Source organism: Carlito syrichta, unplaced genomic scaffold (genome assembly GCF_000164805.1).
Source record: "Carlito syrichta isolate Samal-C Ts95f unplaced genomic scaffold, Tarsius_syrichta-2.0.1 Scaffold316465, whole genome shotgun sequence".
In the NCBI taxonomy this organism is placed as follows: domain Eukaryota; kingdom Metazoa; phylum Chordata; class Mammalia; order Primates; family Tarsiidae; genus Carlito; species Carlito syrichta.
The window spans coordinates 662,342-682,132 of record NW_007260561.1 but is presented as its reverse complement, the minus strand read 5'-3'; positions in this window follow the sequence as shown (position 1 = coordinate 682,132).

The following is a 19,791-nucleotide window of genomic DNA, read 5'->3' as shown; positions in this document are numbered from 1 at the left end:
ACTGCCTTGCACAAATACCTACAATGGTGTCCTATGACAGAGAGTTATTCCTTCTCCTTTAATAACAGAATTAACGAGTTTTAGCTAGGCATATTTCCCAGCTTCACTTGGCATGTTTTGGCCACGTTATCAAATTCTGGCTAATGGGTTATGAAATGAATGTGAACAATTTCCAGTTTGTTCCTTTAAGAATAAGAGGATTGTCCTTTCCTCCTTTCCCTCAATTCTTTTGGTTAGAATGTGGGCCCATGTGGTGACCAGCTATCTTCTGCCACGTAGAAGATGGCAAACTCTGGGGGAATAACAAGAAAAATTGTGGTTCCTGATACATTGGAGGCCCTTGGACTGCTTGCCCTCCGACTGTTACATCTCTATATTTTAAAAATCATTTAAGCTAGTTTAGGGATATGAGCAGAGATGATGTCTGGATCATAGCCTTAAAATAAAAGATACCCTTGTCTTTCCCTGTCTTTGCCATCTGGGATGCAGACACAATGGTAGCAGAGAGGGCAGCCATCTTGGCTTCAGAAATAAAAGCATTGTCTTAAGGAGAGAAGAGAACTCTACAATCCTGGACTGCCCACCCCTGGCAGTTGTGTGAGAAAGTAATAAACTTCTAACCTATTGGAACTCCACACAGTCCGTGTCTCTTTGTTACAGCATCCTCGATTCTACCCAATAGAAAGGTATATTTCCTTTCACACTTGAATTAAATGAAATCTAAAGTCCTTAATATGAAGAAGAGTATACCAGCTGTCCCAGTGACTCACATTTGTAATCCTAGCACTCTGGGAGGCAGAGCAAGAGGATTGCCTGAGTCCAGAGGTTTGAGACCAGCCTGGGCGACTTGGCGAGACCTTGTCTCTACAAGAAATAAAAAAAATTAGCCAGGCGTGGTAGTGCACACCTGTAGTTCCAGCTACTTGGAAGGCTGAGGTGGAAGGATCACTTAAATCCAGCAGGTCGAGGCTGCAATGACCGTGAGCGTGCCACTGCACTCCAGCCTGGGTAACAGAATGAGACTCAAACTCAAAAAAAAAAAAAAAAAAAAGGAAGAGAAAAGAAAAAAAAGAAGGATATACCTATCTCACAAGGAGGCAAACACCTAGCACAGTGTCTGGAATAAAGTAAATACTAAAAATATATCAGTTCCCATCCTTGTCCCTCACTTCACTCAGTACATAATTTTAATGCCTGAAAACCTAAGATGCATGTAACTAAATTTTAATGGGAAACAAAATACCTGTAATTAGAAAAGATTGTTCTTAAGGGGGCAGCATCACCAATTATGTATGCCAGGAGATGTCTCACTATATTTTTGACGTTAAAAAGGCTCCAGTTTTTTTGAAAAGTGGGGCATTATTGATTTCTTTGCCTTACAACTGTCAGAGTTTTTCATCCAATCTATGCCTTAATTTTCTCACTCTTCTCAGAGTGCCTACAGGAATGAATTCATTAGACATTCATGGGCAGAAACTTGATGTGTTAGCACAGCATTGTGTTACCAGTGCTTTTCTTAGACAGTTAAAGCCGAGAATGTCAACCTGCTGCCAGGGCATTAATTAAATTGGGCAACTTTCAGAGTCATGATTAGGACATTCGTGAAGTAGTAAGGAGAGGTGCCATCCTGCCCAGTCCCCACTGGTTGCTGCAAAAGGCAACCAAGTAGGTTTCTTCTAAACACTAAGGATGAGGTGGGTGCTTTACATGTATTGTTTCTTCGTTCCTCGCAAGTTCCCTATAAAATAAACATCATGATCCCTGTTTTATTGATGAGAAAACTGAGGCTTGAGAGGTTTGGCTCTTTGCCTAAGAAGGTTGACCAAGGCAGTTGTAAAATCACATTCTCTTCCATGTCTGCATGTGTTAAAAGCTTGTGCTCCTTGTCCATCCCCTCCCCTCTCCCCACTCCAGCCTCTGGCAATGTGATAAAGAGGGGTGAGCCATAGATTGGGAGTCAGGAGTTGGGAATTTCCAATCCTACCTCTGCACACCAACTTGGTCATTCTGGACATCAGCCGGCTCGTCTGAAAATGTGGGATGCTGACATTGAGAAGCTGATCTCTGAAGTGAATCCTAAGACTCTTGTGGGAAGAAGAATGTGGGACATGCAGCTGGTAAGGAGATGACCCAAAGGACCTCTTAGTCAGCACATTAGGTGGTCTTCTCTACCCCCACTCCTCACATATACACTCACTCCTGGGCCACTGCTTCCCTGCATTCCCAAGGAAACCAAGAGTTCACTGCTTCACTCGTACCATGTTTACAGATGACCTTCTGGGTGCCTTACATGGTGATGAGGGGACACCGATGAACAAAGTACCACATGTGATCCCTGGCCTCGTGGAGCTTACATTTTAGTAGGGGACAAAGGTCAAAAACAGGCAAGCAAAAATTACACATTGTTAAAAGTATGAAGAAAGAAGCAAATAAGACTTTGAAAACAAAGATTAACACTATTTTAGAGAGGGCAGCCACTTGGGAAGGGGATGTTTAGGCTGAACTCTGAAGGATGAGAAGCAGAAAGAGCTCCAAGCAGTGGGAACAGTATGTGCAAAGGCCCTGAGGCTGGAAGGAACTTAATAGGTTTGAGAAACTGAGGTTTGAATTACTGAAACTGAAATCCAATCAGGAGTCAGAACCTGCAGGGTAAGGCTTGAAAGCTGCGGGAAGGAGCTGAGATTTTAACCTAAATGCACTAGGAAGACTTTAAGTCAAGAAGAAGTAATCCAACACCTTTCTTTCTTAAATCTCAGTACCTTTTAGGAGTGAATTGTATTGAAGTTTAATACACATTCAGAAACCTCCACACATTGTATGTGTTTGGCTCAATACATTTTAATGATGCAGAAATTCCTATTTAACCAGCACCAAGAGCAAGACATGGAACTTTGCCCCAAATTCCTAATCTTCCATGATGTTCTGTTCCATTCACTTACCTAACCCACTCACATGTGAAGCTGCCTCTTATGGCTTTTCAGTGTTGATGAACAAGTTTTCAGGAGTTTATGGGCTGATTGTTAAGCATAGTCATTATTTAAAACAAATTTCTTTCTTTCTTTTTTTTTTTTGAGGTCTCATTCTGTTGCCCAGGCTGGAGTACAATGGCAGGATCATAGCTCGCTGCAGTCTCAACCTCCTGGGCTCAGGCAATCCTTCTGCCTCAGCCCCCCAAGTAGTTGGGACCACAGGCATGTGCCACCATGCCTGGCTAATTTTTCAAATATTTGTAGGGACAGGGTCTCACTATGCTGCTTAGGCTAGCCTCGAACTCCTGGGCTCAAGCAATTCTCCCACCTCGGCCTCCCGGCATGCTAGGATTACAGGCGTAAACCATTTTGCACCTGGCCTTCAAAACAAATTTCTACACACTTCCAATTAAGCAAATTATATTAAATGCAAAAGTAAGAAATTCTAGAAAATGCAATATAATATATAGTGACAGAAAGCAGATCAGTATGTCCTGGGGATGGAGGGGAAATCACAAAGAGGTATGAGGAAAATTTCAGGGTGGTAGATGTGTTCATTATCTTGATTATGGTGATGGCTTCATGGGTGTATCCAGATGTCAACATTTATCAAACTTTATACTTAATCATGTGTAGTTTATTGCATGTCAATTATACCTCAATAAAACTATCACAAAGAAAAATGGTAAAATTATACTGAAACATAGCTCACTAAGCATTTGCTGAAAAGCTGAATAAGGCCAGGCGTGGTGGCTCAAGCCTGTAATCCCAGCACTTTGGGAGGCCAAGGTGAGGGGATTGCCTGAGCCCAGGGGTATGAGAAGAACCTGGGCAACTTGGCAAGACCTCATCTCTACAATAAATAAAAAAAAATTAGCCAGGCATGGTAGCACGTGCATAACTCCAGCTACTTGGAAGGCTGAGGTGGAAGGATCACTGATGCCCAGCAGGTCAGCTCTGGGGTGGCCATGAACGTGCTACTGCACTCCAGCCTGGGCGATGGAGTGAGACCCTGACTCAAAAAAAAGAAAGAAAGAAAAGCTGAATAAATGTAGACTAGACTGAGAGTGTTCAAAGATGGTGGAAACCAAGAGTGCAATTGGAAATTTGCAGTCTATTTGTCCTGTGTTCTCAGGTCACATTAGCTGTTGAGGCTTTCATATTTGTATAAGAGTGAGATGCTAAAAAGATCACTTGGCACACAAAGGTAATAAATATTACTCTCTAATATTCTACACTTCCTAATTATTCTACTACATTGTATTGCTATTTATACTTTTGAGGTTTTTTTTTTTTTTGAGTTGGAGTCTCACTCAGTCACCCAGACTGGAGTGCAATGGCCGCTCCCGGCCACCGAAGCCTCGACCTGCTGGGCTCCGGAGATCCTTCTGCCTCAGTCTTCCAAGAAGCTGGAACTACAGGTGTGCGCTACCACACTCCGCTAATTTTTTGATTTATTATAGAGATAAGGTCTCGCCAAGTTGCCCAGGAGGGTCTCGAACCCGTGGGCTCAGGGAATCCACTCACTTAGGCCTCCCAAAGCGCAGGATTACAGGCTGAGCCACTGAGCCTGGCCCTCTTGAGGTTATTTATCTATTGTATCTGTCTAGTGGAAATACCACATAATGCTGTATTGCAGCACATCTTTTTTCAACATCATATTGAGTGACATCACATTAGTAGCTTGAAATTGACTATGGTTAGGAGTATTTACACCATGGAAATCAGCCAGTACCTCACTGCTTTCTTGTTCAGAGGACAGCCAGTTGTTAAACATTGATCAGGTCCCCACCCACCCTTAAGAGTGTGATGGCTTCTAATACCATCGAAACCTTATGTCTAGCACGTACTCTTTTGCATCTGATTTCTTTGGCTCCATCTACATAACATTTGTGAGATTCATGCATGTTGTGTGGAGTAGTTTCACTTAGGGGAGAATGAATTGCCATGGTACAGGATGGGAAAGGAAGACACCAGACAAGAGGTACGTTTGGCCACATTCTGCCACCGGGAAAATGTCTGCGAATGGAGTAGCAGGGGAGGGAGAGCTTTGGGTGGGAACCCAAGGTGAATGGAACTGATCCCTGGTGTCAAAAAGGGGTCATGGTTTCTGGAAAGGGTTCTAGGACCTGGAATTGCTTCAGAGGAGAAAAGACTGAAGACTGTATAAAAGGTAAACCTGTGTCTTGTCTAAAGAGGGGGCACCAGCTAAAGGATTTATAACTGATCATTGGAGGATTAGGTGTACAGGAAATGAACATATGGGAAAGGAGATGAGGCTTATAAACAAGGCATATTTCAGCCGTGAAATTAAGACGTCTATTCTCTTGCAGAAATAACAGATATTATTGTAGATCCTTGGTTTCAAAGCCTTCACTGGTTTGAGACAGGGCAGGGAAGATAACTAACACACAGGAAGAGAAAGAGGAGGAATCTTATCTCACTGGTAAAATTATACTGATAAGATATAGGGAGGGGAAAACCGGGATGAAGATTATAGGGGATAAAGGGGCTGATTTTTTTTCAAGGTTCAGTATACACAATCCTGAAAGAATTAAAAGAAGAGAAAATGCTTCCATTCTTTTGTGTGTTTGTTCATTCATGCAGACATTTAATATTTATATTTTGAACAGGAGACTCAGTACATTTGACTAAGAGGCAATGTCTGAGCCTAGAACTTTGTTTTAGAGCCAAAGTCTGTAAAGCAGGAGAGGAAAAGACCAGGCATTCAGGAGCCAGGGGCAGGTGGGGGAGCTGAGAGACCAAAGGAGAGAGAGAGAGACAGAGAGACAGAGAGAGAGAGAGAGAGAGAGAGAGAGAGAGAGAGAGAGAGAGAGAGTCAGAGAGACAGACAAAGAGATGGATCAGAGGAAAAAAGCTATCCCTTTTGGTTTTCCCTCCTTGCCCTCCCTACTACCTTGGCAGGAAGATGTACTCAGCCAGGGAAAAATATTTTCTCTTTTATATCTAATTTTTTCACCTTACTAATATCCTGCTATAGAACTGTCTAGATTTTGTGACAACTAGTGTCAGGATAAGCTCTAAAACTCATCTAGAAACTAGGACTGTGATTTTTTTACCCCATAAATCAGATTACCTACAGTGGGTTAAATTGTATCTCATCAAAAAGATAAGTTCTAACCCCCAGTGCCTGTGACTGCAACTTGTTTGGAAATAAGATCCCTGCAGGTGTAATTAAATTAAGTATGTCAAGGGGAAATCATCTTGTATTTAGGGTGGATCCTAAATCCAATTACTGTTACCTTTTTTTTTTTTTAATTGGAGTCTCACTCTCTTGCTCAGGCTGGAGTGCAGTGGCATGATCACGGCTCAAGGCAGCCTTGATCTCCTGGACTCAGACTATCCTTCCGCCTCAGTTTTCCTAGTAGCTGGGACTATAGGTGTGCACCACCACGCCTGGCTAATTTTTTATTTTTTCATTTTTAAATTTTTTTTGTAGAAATGGGATCTCGTGGCCAGGTTTGGTGGCTCATGCCTGAGAGGCGGAGGTGGGAGGATTGTTTGAGCTCAGGAATTTGATACAGGGTCTTGTTATGTTGCCTAGGCTGGTCTTGAACTCCTGACCTCAAGCAATCCTCCCAAATCAACCTCTCAAAATGCTGGGATTACAGGCATAAGCCACTGCACCTGGCCTGGTTTTCTTACATAAGAGGAAGGAGAGGGAGATTTGAGACACACAGACGCAGAGGAAGGGTCAAGTGAAGATGGAGCCAGAGATTAGAGTGGTGTAGCCACAAACCAAAGAGTGCTTGGAGTCAACAGAAGCTGGGAAAGGCAAAAGGAAGGATTGTCCCTGGTGCCTTTGGAGGGAGTATGGCCTTGCTGACACCTTGATTTCAGTGTGAGAGAAAAATTTCTGTTGTTTTCAGAGACCACGTTTGTGGTAATTTGTTAAGAAGCCCCAGGAAACTATACACCTTGTAAAAAGGCAGATACTTGAGCTCTATCACAGACTTATTCCATAAGAATCTTCAGCAATGGGCCCAGGAATCTGCAATTTAACAAGCTCCTCTAAACATTGGTACTATAAAGTTTGACAGATAAAGAAGACGTGTGTATGGTTTTTGTCTTTCGGTACTAATGTGACCCAGTATTGTGTTTTAAAACAATTTTTTTTAATAAGAAAGAAAATTCCATAGGCTGTTTGCCATTTTCTTAGCAAAGAATCCAGAATAATGAGGCAATGGGATGAGTCATCCAGATTCCTAGTTACTGGGGTCTTGTAGTAGCAACTGGAGACACAAACCTGCGCACATGGCAGTAAGTCTCACCTGGACAGGAAACCCTTCTGACTCAAGATGTGCAGAAACTAAGGAAGGAGAGCTGAATGGTCAGGGTTAAGTCCCAGCGAGTAAACAGAAACCCAAGCTGGGAAGGAAATGGGGAATTGGGAAGACATTGATAACAAACACGACCAACATTCAGATTTGGATAAAAACCGACAGGCAAAGGAGGAAGGACCAGGTTACTGAACTCTGTAAATGATATTTTTCACTTCTTCAGAGCTAGGCAAAGAATAACAGTAGAAATATGAGAGTAAGGAAAAAACAATGGTTGGGCAAACTGATCAGAACCTTCAGTGACCCAAAATGTTGATGTAGCCCCCAGTGAAATCTGCATATTTGTGCCTTCAAACTATTGTTAAATGTCTTCTATGTAGTGGGTATTGTGTTTGGTGGAATGGTGACTATCTAGAGGAAAGAACCATGCCCTTGAGGAGCAGAGTGGGAGACAGACGTGAAAGCAAATTTTCAGGATCCCATGGGAGGACAAACTTTTTTTTCTGAGTCAGGGTCTCTGTCACCCAGGCTGGAGTACAGTGGCACAATTATGGCTTACCACACCCTCGTCCTCCTGGGCTCAGGCATCCTTCCCCCTCAGCCCCCTGAGTAGCTAGGACTACAGGCTTGTGCCATCACACCTGGATATTTGTTTTTTATTTCATTTTATTTTTTTGTAAAGACCAGGTCTCCCTATATTGTCCAGGCTGGTTTCAAACTTCTGGGCTCAAGCAATCTTCCCACCTTAACCTCCCAAAGTGCTGGGATTTCAGATGTGAGCCACCATACTCACTCAGGACTAACTTTTTGAAGGGGTATCAGGAAGGCTTCACCAAAAAGTGGTGGGTGAGCCAAGTCCTGAAGGTTAAGTCTCATTCATCAGATGAGGACAGGAAAGCTAGCAGGAAGTAGGTAAACACGGTAACTTATATTTGTTGAGTTCTTCTTTTGTGCCACACACCAGTCTAAGTTCTTCTCATGTAGAAATGCATTTAATCATGCCCTGTGAGGCTGGTACAATTACTTTTTTTTTTTTGAATTGGAGTCTCATTCTGTCACCCAGACTGGAGTGCAATGGCATGCTTATGGACACTGCAGCCTCAACCTTAAGTCAACTGCCCATTCTTGGATTAATTCGCAATGGCAGGTGGATGATAAGAACATGAGCGCTTCCACTGGGACCTATGGTTGGAGATCCTTCTGTTTCAGCCTCCCAAGTAGCTGGAACTATAGGCACGTGCCACCATGCCCGACTAATTTTATGATTTATTATAGAGATGAGGTCTCGGCAGGTTGCCGAGGCTGGTCTCAAACCTGTGGACACTGACAATCCTCTCACGTCAGCCTTCCAAAGTGCTGGGACTATAGGCATGAGCCACTGCACCCAGCCGGCTGGTACAATTACAATTCCCATTTTTCAGTTTTGGAAACCGAAGCACCCAGAAGTTCAATGACTTGCCCAAAGTCACCTCACCACCAGAGGGTGGAGCCAGGATTTAAGCTCCAGTGGTCTTCTTCCAGAGCTCCTGCTTGAGACAGATGTCAATTGAAATACAGGTTCTGTGTGGCCTCAACATGTTACTCAACCTCTCAAAACTTCAATATCCTCATGTATAACATGAAGGATGCAGCGGACATATCTGCCTTTGTTGGCCTGGTAGTCCCTCCTCTTGAAAATGGCTCCTCCCTGGCCTGGTATTCCCTCTTCTTGGAAATGGCTCCTTCTTCTACTCCAACCATAGGTCCCAGTGGAAGTGCTCATGTTCTTTTTTTTTTTTTTTTTTTTTGAGTTGGAGTCTCACTCTGTCTCCCAGACTGGAGTGCAGTGGCCTCCTGGCCACCGCAGCCTCACCCGCTGGGCTCTGGTGATCCTTCCGCCTCAGCCTTCCGAGTAGCCAGAATTACAGGCGTGCACCACCACGTCCGGCTGATTTTTTTTTTTTTTTATTGTAGAGATGAGGTCTCGCTGCCCAGGCGGGTCTCGAACCCGCGGGCTCAGGCAATCCACTCACCTCAGCCTCCCAAAGGCGCGGGATTACAGGCTGAGCCACCGAGCCCGGCAATGCTCATGTTTTTATCATCCACCTAACATTGCTAATTAATCCAAGAATGGGCAGTTGACTTAAGCTGGGTTCATCCAAGCCTTTCTCTGGGATTTTTTAAACCAAAACTGAGAAGGAGGATGAATTCCTCTTTTGTAGAGGAGAGCCAGAGATGTGAAAGTCTGAGCTACTGGAAGTCACAGGAGGTAAGTTTGCATAGAATGAAAACAATACAAAGAGAGAAGGAAGAGACAGAAAAGGCTTTCAAACCCACCCCCACCCTCCATTTGCCTAAACCAGTGTGACTTTGGTTTATGAAACAACCAAGAATTTTCATCAGTAAGAAATAGTATTACCTGCCTCCTAGGGTTATTAAAAAAACAAATTTAGCACAGTACCTGGCCCTGGCAGTGGTCTGCAAAGCGTAATTATTGTTACAATCGTCAGTATATCCTTCCTCTAGTAAAGTTTGCATCCCGGAAAACTGAAGAACTTGTAGTTCAGACTGTGCTTTCCTGCCTGTGTTCCTTGTGTTGGCATTCCTGACACCATTCCCTGCCTCCCTAATCTACTCCTATTCTATCTACAAAACCTTCCCTGAGGTTCCTTATAAAGACGTCCCTGAGCCCTTCAGACAGTTAATCGCTTTCTCAGTCATACTCCCATTTTTCTTATCGATTAATTATGCACTTCACACAGAGGTAGGTATTTGACTAAGTCGCTATCTCCCTGCCTGACTGCAAGGGCTTTGCAACTACACTTCTCTTTGCTTGATTCCTCAGTGCCCAGCGCAGTGCCTGGCCCAAGGGAACCTTCCCTCCGTGTTGTGTGCATCTCAGGGAAGAGGATGAAGTTGTTGTCTCAGGAAGGCAGACCTGCTGAAAGCTCATCAATCTTAATGTTCCCTGTCTGACAACAAAAATGCATTAACAGATGGGGAATGGTGTGCTTGGAACCTAGTAAAAGTGAAGTCTGAGGAGTCAGGAATGCTGCCTCCAGTGCTGCACAAAGACCAGCAGATGCAGCACCTTGGAGACATAATGAGCAGGAAGAAAGTAACCCTCAAATGTGTCTATTGAAGTGTAAGATCTAAAACCACCGCGGGCTGAGCAAGACCCTTCAGGATGCTTCCTCCTGTTTCTCTCGTCCTGGCTCCAAGTTCCCGAGATGGAAACATTCACGTTCACACACCTACTCAATTGGAAAGACGTACTCAGCAAGGCTACATGCACCCGGCTGGCACTGCCTAATGTCATTAAGGTCATCCAACTCACTTCCCTTCCTCTGATTCCTCGCTCAGCAGGAAAGCTCCCATGGAGAGTATCCCTACAGGGCAGGGAACACATTGTCCAGCTGACACACATTTTTAAGTATTGCTTGAAGTTCAGCATACCTGGCATGCTCCTTAGAAAGAGCTCTTTTCTAAAGGAAAGCCATGCCAGGCTAATCTGGCTGCCCATGGTACGTGACAGTGTCTGAGTTGAACCAGCTGCCTTGGTCTCCATCATTGGACCAATTACCCATGTCCCAATAAATACACTCATTTATAGGCATAAGGTTGACCAATCAATTATGAGGTGGCTCACGGGAAACTCCACCCAATATAGAAATTTCACAGAGGATGCTGACAATGTCTGTGAATCAGAACCTTTGTTTGGGGATTGAAACAATTAATGGAGGGAAGTTTGTTCTGAATCTCTGCATGATGATAGAACATTTTGTTAGTTTTCCCCAGGTCTGCAAGATGAAAGTACTTGGTCTGTGAGAGCATGTGTGCCATCAGAAGTTTTTTTGTTTTGTTTTGTTTTCAGAGTCTCACTTGCCCAGACTTGAGTGCAGTGGTACTGATCACAGCTCACCACAGCCTTGACCTCATGAGCTCAGGTGATCCTCCTGCTTCAGCCTCCCAAATAGCTGGGACTATAGGCATGCACCACCACACTCGGCTAATTCTTTGATTTTTTTTTTTTGTAGATACAAGGTCTTGCTATGTTGCCCAGGCTGGTCTCAAGTAATCTTCCGATCTCAGCTTCCCAGGGTGCTGGGACTACAGGTGTGAGCCATCATGTCAGGTCATTGGCAGTTTTATGGTTTTCCTTCCTTCCTGATAAACTCTGATTGCCTGAGAGTACTTGGTTTTATCTTTTACATGCACCTAAAAGAGCCTGAGAGTACCTGGTTTTATCTTTTACATGCATCTAAAAGAGCTTGACATGCAGCTTGATTTATTATTTGAGTCGGAGTCTCACTATTTCCCAGGCTGGAGTGCAGTGGCACACTCATGGCCACTGCAGCCTCTATCTGCTGGGCTCAGATGATCCTTCTGTCTCAGCCTTCCAAGTAGCTGGAACTACAGGTGTGCACCACCATGCCCAGCTAATTTTTTGATTTATTGTAGAGATGAGGTCTCACCAAGTTGCCCAGACTGGTCTCAAACCCCTGAGCTCAGGTAATCCTCTCGCCTCAGCCTCCCAAAGTGCTGGGATTGCAAGCATGAGCCACAGCACCCAGCTAGTTTTTATTTTGAATGTGGTTGATGTAAGTCAAGTTTGCTAATAAGCCTAATCGACATTGAATCCTGAACAAATTAAAGACTAGATTCTAAGTCATGGAGATTTTCTGCCTCTTTAGCTCAACTGTCTCCACCTTCAGCTGTTTTTACTAGACGAGAAATAACTTTAAAGTGTTAAATCACAAACTTCTATTCTTTCACCCCTTAAGAAAATATAGGAAATGGTCATCCCTTTCCGACTCTGGCTGAGTAGCTACTTGGAATCTGCTGTATTTGATTTTTTATTGAACTTCAAGCAAGTGTTTCTTTTGGACAGTGGGAGCAATAGAATGTCGCTGCCCCTGGGGAGAGGAAGAAAAGGGTGAGGAGAAAAAAGGACGTGTGTTTGGATAGAAACTAGCCTCTAATATCGTGGGCTAAATACACAGTTTTGCAGACTCGTAAGTGGGACCATCTCTGCAAAGGGGCAGAGAAACCAGAAAACGCACAAAAGTCCCAAATAACAAACCCTTGCGTTTGTTTAGCTCTTCACAATTTACCAAGTACCTCCACATGAGTTATTTCATTTAATCCTCCTAGTGACTCTGCGAGCTGGTAAATACAGGCATTTGTTTATATTTCACACAAAGAAAATTGAGATCAGAGAGGTTATCCAAGGTCACAGGACAAAGAGGCAGGATTGGAAGCAGTTGGAAACCCAGTGAATTTGTTGAATGAATGCTTGTCATTCATTTACTGGAGGTTAAGAGCACAAATGCTTAGAGTCAAGCGGGGCTGTTTATAACTTGCAGCTTTTTCATGTGTCAGCTAGCCGCAGGATCCTGGCCAGGCACTCATTCCTCTGGGCCTCTCTGTCCTCATCTGTAAAATAGGGATAAGGCTACACACTCTATATTATTGTCACAAGTAATAAATGACATAATATATTTAAAAGGTTTGGCACTGTGCCAGAACACAGCTAAGCACACAATAAATATGTCTTCATCTTTCTTTTGGTATTTGGAGTAGTAGTTAGTAGCAGCAGTAGTTTCCAAGGTATGTCTGGCCCCAAATCCTTTTTTCATTCTACTGTAACACACGACAGTGATTTTTTCCCCTCTCTTTTTGCCTCCCATATTATTTTCTTTCTCTTTTATACAATTTTCCTTCATCTTCCTTCATATCACATGTACATAAATCCTACCATCCTCTGATGTGAAACACACATACATAGACATGAGTAACTTAGTACCTTTTATACCAGCCTGTCTGAGCCTTACCAGAGCAATACAGGGCTGAGGGAAAGGGTGGGGAAGTCTAACCATGCTCCTTTATATGGGTCACCCTTGGAGAAGAGGTTAGCATTCTCAAAAAATGTTTTGTTGTTTTGGTTTGCACGTTCCTGCACCAACTGAATAGATTCAAGGGTCTCCAGTAGTTAAGCTAATTCGATATAATTTTCCTTTTCGGTGCTTTAACCGAGTTAGAGGTTTCAGGAAGGAGAGACGGAACAAGCCTGGGTTAGGCGTATCTAGCTGAACTCCCACGTGATGCCTTTCACTTCTGAATTAATTCCCTGGATAAAGTGCTCTTTCTGGCAACAAGATAAACAGGTTCATCTAGAGGTTTGGCTCAGTGGAGTATAAAGCCCTTCATAACCACAATGCTCGCCTCCATCCACCCTAGACTTCCAGCCCTGAGTAGGGTACAGTGGCAGGCATTGTGTGCTCAACAAGGTTTCACACCCACTGGGAATCTGAAACACAGATACTGCTTACAATGCAAAGACCTCTCTGCAGACCTGCAGGCCCGGTGCCAAGATGGCTGCCTCCCATCTGCTCCCACGGGCCGCCAAAAAGACTTCCCTTCCCAACCTCACTATTAAAACTCCTGAAATGACAGGACAGGTGGCAACCACTGGCTGGGCAAAAGGCTGATTTCCAGATCTTCAGAGCAAAGTAGGGCTGTGCTGGCATCTTTTAAGAAGTTGATTCTGAGATACCTTTCCTCTATGGTCATTCCTATTTTTAGGACAGCTGTAAACCTCCAGAACCTCTACTATCCCTTCCTCCTTAAAGGGCCAACAGAGAGGTTTTCAGTGACTTGTTAAATGTTCTTTATCTAGTGTTTGTTTGTTTGTTTGAATTTTTCTAACAAAGAGGTTTTGTTTTGACTTAGTTTTTAAGCACATGCAGGTTAGGACAGGAGCACTGAGACATTACTACTTGTGACTAAAAGCATCCAAATAGGCTTGATTATTTGCTCATATACGGAAAAAAAAAGCAAAGTGGATACTGCCTCTGCCTTTAGGCTCTTATCGAAGTTAATATGGACAACTTTGTAGAAAGTCTTGTCAACAAACCAAATGAGCCATCAAAAGTGAGGTATTCATTTTGGCCATGAACTTTGATGAACTCTGTTGCATGATATAAATCAGAGATTAGAAAACTTAGAAATAGCATTACTCTGTCCTTAGAGATAAGACATCCATTTTTCCTTGGGGTCAAAAGTTTTGATCGCCCACAAATACATAGTCAAATAATTTTCAGCAAATGCATCAAAACAATTCAAGGGGGAAATGAAAGTCTTTTTAGTAATTGTTTCTAGAACAATTGGATATCTCCATGAGAAAAAATAGACCTCAATCCCTACCTCATGCTGTACACAAAAATTAATTTGAAATGGGTCATAGACCTAAATGAAAAAGCTTAAGCTGTAAAAGTTTTAAAGGAAAGTTTGGAGGATATCTCCAGGGCTCAAGCGTTGACAAAAGGTTTCCTAGTTCAAAGCAAGCAATATAGCCGGGCTCGGTGGCTCAGCCTGTAATCCCTTGCCTTGGGAGGCTGAGGTGAGTGGATTGCCTGAGCCCGTGGGTTCGAGACCTGCCTGGGCAACTTGGTGAGACCTCATCTCTACAATAAATAAAAAAATTAGGTGGGTGTGGCAGTGCACACCCGTAATTCCAGTTACTTGGAAGGCTGAGGCAGAAGGATCACCTGAGCCCAGCAGGTCGAGGTTGCGGTGGCCAGGAGTGGCCACTGCACTCCAGTCTGGGCAACAGAGTGAGACTCCAACTCAAAAAAAAAGCAAGCAGTAATCATGAAAAACAAGTTGATAAATTGAACTTCATCAACATCAAAAACATCTGCTAATGAAAACTCATTGTTAGCCGGTTTGTGGCTCAGCCTGCAATCCCGCGCCTTTGGGAGGCTGAGGTGAGTGGATTGCCTGAGCCCACGGGTTCGAGACCCACCTGGGCAACTTGGCGAGACCTCATCTCTACAATAAATCAAAAAATCAGCCGGGCGTGGTAGCGCATGCCTGTAATTCCGGCTACTCGAAAGTCTGAGGCGGCAGGATCGCTGGAGCCCAGCCGGTCAAGGCTGCAGTGGCCAGGAGCGGCCACTGCACTCCAGTCTGGGTGACAGAGTGAGACTCCAACTCAAAAAAAAAATAGAAAACTCATTTTTAGAAAATAGGTGAGTGGCAGATTGGAAGAAAATAGTCACAGCACATATATCTGACAAAAAATCGGTATCCAAAACTTATAAAGCACTCCTAAATTATTCAATTATCATTTCAAATTATTAGTAAACTATTAAATTATATGTTTATTAACAAGATATTAAATAATATAACTATTAATTATAATTACATTATTCAAGACAAACAACTTAACTTAAAAATGGGTAAGGGGGCCGGGCACGGGTGGACCAAGCCTGTAATCCCAGCACTTTGGCATACTGAAGCGAGAGGATTGCCTGAGCCCATGGGTTCGAGACCAGTCTGGGCAACATGGTGAGACCTTATCTCTACAATAAATAAGAAAAAATTAGCTGGGTATGGTAGCACGTGCCTGTAGTTCCAGCTACTTGAAAGGCTGAGGCAGAAGGATCACCTAAGTCCAGCCGGTTGTTACTGGGATGGCTGTTGAGTGTGTCACTGTACTCCAGCCTGGGTGATGGAGTGAGAATCAAACTCAAAAAAAAAAAAAAGGTAAGAGACTTGAATGGGAAGAAATACAAACTACTAATAAGCACATGAAAAAGTTCATAACATCATTTATTATCAGGAAAACAATAATTAAAAGTACAATGAGATGTGACTATCCACTAGAATGGCTAAAATTAAAAATATTTGACACTGCCAAATATTGGTGAGGTGCCAGAATGACCAGACACACTGTTTCTGGAAATGCAGGATAATTCACCTACTTCAGTAAACTGCTTGACAATTTCTTTTATAAAAGTAAAACATACATCTATTCTATGATACAGCAATTCGCTCCTATTGGTGTATCCAAGAGAAATGAAAATGTGTGTTCACAAAAGGACTTGGATGAGAATGTTCACAGAAATTGTATTCATAACTAAAAACTGGAAACAACCCAAATATCCACCAATAGAAGTACAGATAAACTTTTGTGTATTCATAAAGTGAAATACTGGTCACTAATGGAAAGGGGTGAATTATACACAACTTTGGTAAACATCAAAAGTATTATAGAGAGGGAAAGAAGCTATACACAAGAGAAGCTACAAACTCACAGAATGATTTCACTTGTATGAAATTGTAGAACGAGTAAAACTAATCTATGGTGTAAGGGGGCCAAGTGAAAGAGAGAAGCCTGGGCACCACGTAGAAAGAAAGAGAAAGCCAGCCATCCCAGTGTCACAGCTAAGCCTAGCCCAGATTGCAGAATGATGAGCATTAATAAAATGGCTGTTCTTTTAAGCCACTAGGATTTGGAGTGATCTGTTACACAGCAATAGAAAATTGGATTCATTGCTTTCCTTGTGGAAATGTCAGAACTAAGTGGAATGCCACGTGAGAGGCTTTGTAAATGGACAAGGGCTAAGCATTTGTGAGGGGCTATTTCTCAGCATATGTGCAGGTTGGGGCTCATGGTCGTTTGCAGAGATATGTCCATTTGAGTATTAGCCCCTAGAATGTAGAGGGTCTTATTACCCAACTGATACAACCCTTGGTTTCTTCTATCCCCCTCCTCACTCTTACTTGGGAAGGCACCTACTACTATTTCTGGGAAAGAGGGAGGGACTCATAGTTTAATGAAAAATAAGCCTGAGTCTGCAGGTTTGAGACCCGCCTAGGCAACTTGGCGAGACCTCATCTCTACAATAAATAAAAAAATCAGCCGGGCATGGTAGTGCATGCCTGTAATTCCGGCTACTCAGAAGGCTGAGGCGGAAGGATTGCTGGAGCCCAGCAGGTTGAGGCTGCAGTAGCCGGGAGCGGCCACTGCACTCCAGTCTGGGCGACAGAGAGAGACTCCAACTCAAATAATAATAATAATAATAAAAAAGAAAAAAAAAAGAAAAAGAAACGATTTACATAATCACATAGCTGGAGTAGAAAAGATGTGCCAATTTCATTTATCTTGTTAAGGAATGGGGCTATCATGAGGATTGGCCAATGCTTATCGTAATTTTAGACTCTAGAAAATACCCTTGAAGTTGGAGAAGGTTGGAGAGAGGGGAGAGGGAATCATCATGGTCTAGGGGGCTGGTCTTCAATCTGGTCCATGTCATGTTGATCAGGCCCAGGGGAACTGAATTATATAAACCAAATTCCCAGCAGGCCAGTTGATCAACCAGGATGCCAGATTATCCATCTGCAATGAGAAATGTAATTTCCAAGCAATGGCGTTAGTGGTAAGGAGGAGATTACTCTGGGAAACCAGATTACTTGACTTGATAAGGGTCTCATGTCTGAAAACATGGGGAAGTGAGAAAGTGCAGAGAACTACAGCAGATGGGGCATTTTGGGTGTGCTGAGTAATGTTAGTGGACTGTTACCGAAGTCCTAGGTTATACATCTCTTTGTGCAGCTGGAATCTGCAATCTATTTCTTTTCTTTTCCTTCCTTTCGAATCAAGGTCTCAGTCTGTTACTCATGCTGGAAGGCAGTGGCAGAATCACTACTTGCTGCAGCCTCAAACTCCTGGGCTCAAGTGATCCTCCAACCTCCTGCCTCAGCCTCCCAAGATGCTGGGACTACAGGTGTGTGCCACCATGTCTAGCTAATTTTCTGATATTTTGTAGAGACAAGGTCTCACTATATTGCCCAGACTGGTCTCGAACTCCTGGGCTCAAGCAATCTTCCTGCCTCAGCCTCCCAAAGTGCTGGAATTACAGGTGTGAGCCACTGCATCCAGCCTGCAATCTACTTCTAACCAGGCTGAGAGAATGTGAATGCTCCCAACCTTCCCAGTTTACTGGCTTACAGAGATGTGGGAGAATCAAGATGGGGAAATAGCCTCTCTCTCCAAAAGGATAGTAGAGATGGGATCTCTTCTTTTATGAACAGTATAAAGAATTGAGGGATTCAGACAGTTAATGAAAGACTATTAGCTCAGATACCTTCATTAGAATCTCTCCCCTAGTATATTTTCATGTCAGTTCCATTTATCCATTTTTGTTCTTTTAAGATTATATTATAATGTTTGGTTATATGCCAAACCCTAAACTATGAACTCTTGAGGGCTAGAATTATGTCTTATTCATCTCCCCCTGCCCCTCCCACTAGTCCCTGTATAGTCCCTGACATACAGTGGTGCTCAATAAATGCATATGGCATGAACTAAAAGTTTAATGTTTCTGGAATTTGGCTGAAATCGGAAACACTGCAACCTCATGTCACTTAGAATGTTACCTCACCCTTGTGCCATACTTTTAGAGTGAGGCGAAATGTAGAGGTCACTAGATCATATGGCCTTTTATGAGGAACCTGCAGCTCAAGGTGGAAAGGCACTTGCCAGAGACACCCCGCCCGGGCGGGCGGGCACTCTGCATCCTTCTGCACTGCTCCTGATCTCCTAGGTTTCAGGCACCTCCTCTCTTATACCTCCCTCTTGGGTGTTTCCATGGCAGTAAACCCGACCGAGACTCCACCCCAGCCCACCCCAGGGACTCAGCTTTGGGCCGCAAAGGCCTTTATGACTCACTGGAAGGAGGTTTTTCAAAAATTTGTGACCATTCGTTCTTGCAGACCATTCCCCAGATCGAGCTGTCCTGGAATCTGGCCGCGCGAAGCTCTTCGGGCCGAGCCTCGGCTGGCCGCCAGCGCCCCAACCGCCCCATGCGGGAAGGGAGTTCCACCCCAGACATGGGGGGCGCGCGCAGCCCTCTGGGGACCATGAGCACCGCGGGGTTAAACTGGCAGAGGGAGGCGCTGCAGCGGCTGCGACAGCACTGAAAGCCGAAACCCCCTGAGGGGATACTTCATAAAATTATTTTAATTACCGTGCAGATCTTGTAACACGACCCGATCAGTCACCTATATTCACCTAGGATAAATATTCCTAAAATCCCATTGAATGCGAGTGTCCCTCTCCTGCCCTCTTTCCATTTCAGGCGAAAGTCTATTCCATTATCACCCCTGCCAGCGCGGGAAACAGTCCACAGCTGCTCGGCCCTCCTCTCTCCTGTCCACTCCATTTTTGCCTCCCATCCGGACTTCTTAGAAGTGGCTAGTTTTTGGTGGTAGTAGGAACAGGGCAAGAAAGAGGGCGCTAAGCTTGGCTGGGTCCAGGAGAAATATTTAGAAGCGTATTTACTTCAATTCGATCTTAACCAGTCATCTCAAACTTGGCTGCTCTTTGGAACCACGTGGGGAGCTTTAAAAACTGTGGATGCCTGGCTATCACCCCAGAGGTTCTGAGTCAATTGATCTGGGATGCGGCCTGGGCATCGGGATCTTTTAAGCTCCCCGGGTTATTCCCAGGTTGAAAGACCACGGATATAAATCCCTCATTCCCCTTCCCACCCTGACAAACGATAGATCCCGAGCCCAGGTCGACGGCTCAGGGAGCCCAGCGCCAGCCGCTTCCCAGCCCGCCAGCGTTGCCAAGTCCTGGAGCATCGGCGCGCGCGGCGACGCTAAACAAGCGGCGGCGGGGCGAAGGGCCGGGAGGGCGGGGCCGCGCGGGGCCCCGCCCCCGCACGCCTATGGGCGCGAGGTGCGGGCCC